This window comes from Rutidosis leptorrhynchoides, chromosome 3, assembly GCF_046630445.1.
Source record: "Rutidosis leptorrhynchoides isolate AG116_Rl617_1_P2 chromosome 3, CSIRO_AGI_Rlap_v1, whole genome shotgun sequence".
Lineage (NCBI taxonomy): Eukaryota > Viridiplantae > Streptophyta > Magnoliopsida > Asterales > Asteraceae > Rutidosis > Rutidosis leptorrhynchoides.
Genome location: NC_092335.1, coordinates 430,931,412 through 430,934,522, shown reverse-complemented (window position 1 = coordinate 430,934,522; position 3,111 = coordinate 430,931,412). Strand labels below are relative to the sequence as shown.

General features: G+C 40.8%; 1 non-coding gene across 1 annotated transcript; it reads right to left on the bottom strand.

Moving 5' to 3' along the window:
- Window positions 1–1,445: 1,445 nt before the first annotated feature.
- Window positions 1,446–1,551, bottom strand: LOC139903328 (small nucleolar RNA R71). Its single transcript, XR_011778154.1, has one exon. It is a non-coding gene; the product is annotated as a small nucleolar RNA R71 (small nucleolar RNA).
- Between the last annotated feature and the right edge of the window lie 1,560 nt (window positions 1,552–3,111).

Genomic DNA, 3,111 nt, shown 5'->3' with positions numbered 1-3,111 from the left:
TCACCCAACCGAGTTGCTCAATTGGATGAGCCGTCTGAACGTGTATGCCTGTAGTCAGACTGCACGGGCGTCGGGGGTAAGGGACGTTGCTGTCTATTCAAAATCTTCAAGCCTATCGCATTACCCAGTGACATGTCTTACGACATGGGCGTTTAGCACCGGTGTAATAAATACAAGACCTTTACCTATTCATGAGCCAGCATTCCATAATTCTGGCAGAATAACTGATGAAATCATAGTATGCACTTGTTTTAACCATATCTGAATTACGAATTTTACTGTATTTACTTTACTTGTCTTATAAACTAGAAAAACCCAAAATTAGGTAACCACTACTCCTTTATAACTATCTTAAGCTTTAAATATATGTTCGATTCTACTGATATCTAAAAAATACGACCCTAGGTCATACTTCCTTTACTCATAATGAGGAGTAGTACGATTTAGGCCCTGCTAAATATAAATTTAAAACAGTATCCCCTCTTGGTGGCTGATTATGACGTGTTGCGACCTGACGACACTGCACAAATAAAACCGTCCGTTATGGCCATATCAAAAGGGAAGCTAGTTTTTGGCGCCGCTGCCGGGGAACTGGTATCAGACCATACTGCTTTTTATCAAACTTATTCACAAGCATTTTGTGGTGTCTAAGAAAGACAATTATACACGGACTTTGTTGTTGGATTTTTCGAACAGTCTCTAATTATATTGGAACCAAAAGGATCATGCCTCTCCGTAGTCGGCCTGGCCACTTGGTTTATTGAATAGTTCGTGCGAAGCTCTATTATCGAAATACCAGGGAATCAGTAGCAAGAACCAAAAACATATTTAAACTTAGGATAGTTGGATTATCTTAGGTTAATTTAGATTACTTTAAATTAGACTACCTTAGTTTAAGATTACCATAGATTACCTTAGAATTTTAGTTATCTGTTTAAAATTAAAAACAAAAAGGCATACCCAGTGTATGACCCAAACCCGATCTAGACTAGGGCCGTTGTTATTCGTACCTGATCCAGATGCAATAATCTCTAAAGTACGCAAGGAAGCACTAATCAAAAATCAAATGGCGTTACGCGTTACTTTAGAAAAAAATACTAAACCCTCGATTGAAGGTCGAGGAGGACCGATCAGATTTCTAGAGATCCAAGGACACTCGTTTGAGTTAAAACATCACATCATATAACTCATCCAAAATAGCTGTCAGTTTCATGGAGTACCGAATGACGATCCTAACTCTCACCTTGATAAATTCATATCTCTTTCAAACTCCTACAAATAGCCAGGGATAGCACAAGATATAGTCCAGCTATACTTGTTCCCCTATTCTCTCACTCATCATGCACAAACATGGTTCGAAGGACTAAAAAAAGATTCCATCACATCATGGACGGAGATGGCTACTAAATTCCTAACCAAATATTTCCCTCCTTCTAAACAAACCAAACTCAAGAATGACATCATTAACTTCAAACAAAGTTATGATGAATCTCTTTACACTGCATGGGAGCGATTCAAAACCTTGCTGAAGAAATGCCCTAATCACCAGTTAGAACGGTCAGCTCAAATCTGTACCTTCTACAATGGTCTTACGGTAAATCATAGGACGACGATCGATGCAGCAGCTCAAGGAAATATGATGAACCAAACCGCAGACGAAGCATGGGAATTGCTCGAGAACATGACAATGCATCATCATGAATAGAACAGTGGTGAAACAACTTCATCATCTGCCCCACTCTCTGCACTTAACAATCAAACGGAGGCCATCAAATCCCTCACAGATAAGATGGAATCTCTCGCCAAACAACTCGGAGAATTGAAGACACAGCCGCAGCAGGTTAACCAGTATCAGGCCTGTGTTAATTGTACCAACCGCAACCTACTGAAGAATATCAAGTTGAGTACGAGAACCCTGACGGTTCAGTCTGTTACGTTCATACCCAGCTCATCAACTAAATCCCAGATTCAATCAACAACCTAGGGTTAACCAATTTCAACGAAGCAACCAGCCTTTTCGCTATCGCTACCCGCCTTATCCAGCCCAACAATCTCAATTTTCCTACGATCAACCACTTCCACTCACTGGTCCGCCAGTCGAGAAAAATTCCCCAACCACCAAATTACAAAAGTAACCAACCCCGCTCTCGGAACTGATGATCTGTTGACTCAGTTCATTCAAGGACAACAACAACTAAATCAGAGAACTGCATCCAGACAAGACCAGACGGAGATACTAATGAGAAATTAATTGGCTCTGCTCAAAAGTCTAGAAACGCAGCTCGGACAGTTATTACAATGCCTTAAAACCTGACCACAACGAAGGTTACCTAGTAATACTATCCAAAATCCCCACATAGAAGAAGCTAAGCAAATAGATTCCATAATCTCAGAGGAAGAACCACGGAGAAGGTCAGCTAGGCTTAAGAACAACTCAACGTATACTCAAAAGCTGCCCACTGCAACTCCAGTTCGTGTACCCTACCCTGGAAGGCTACAGGAGGAACCATCCAAGCTTGATTCCTTCAAACTTGATGGCAGATTCCTGGACACCATGTACAAAGTTCCCAACCAGAAGAGATACATCCGAAGGCTTCTCTCTACAAGGAAAGGATACTAGAATCTAACAAAATTCCACTGAGTGAAGAATGCTTGGCATTACTCAGAAACTCTCTACCACCAAAGCTAGGAGACACGGGCCGATTCATTTTCCCGTGTTCAATCTATCAATCTGGGACCATTCATGCGCTAGAAGATATAGGAGCAAGTATCAACCTAATCCCTTACTCTCTCTATAAGAGATTAGAGTTATGAGAATTGTCGCGATCTAAAATGACAATACAACTTGCCGATCACACAATTCGGTATCCTAAGGGCATAGTTGAGAACGTCTTGGTGAAAGTTGACAAATTCTTGTATCCTACAGATTTCATAGTAATGGACATTAAGGAAGACCTACACACACCAATAGTGTTAGGAAAACCTTTCATGAATACGGCTAGGACTGTCATTGATGTTTACAATCAAATCTTGATCTTGCGATCACATGTGGAGAGCGTTACCTTCAAAATTGACCAACCTACCGATCTTTCTGGACAGACATAGATGTTT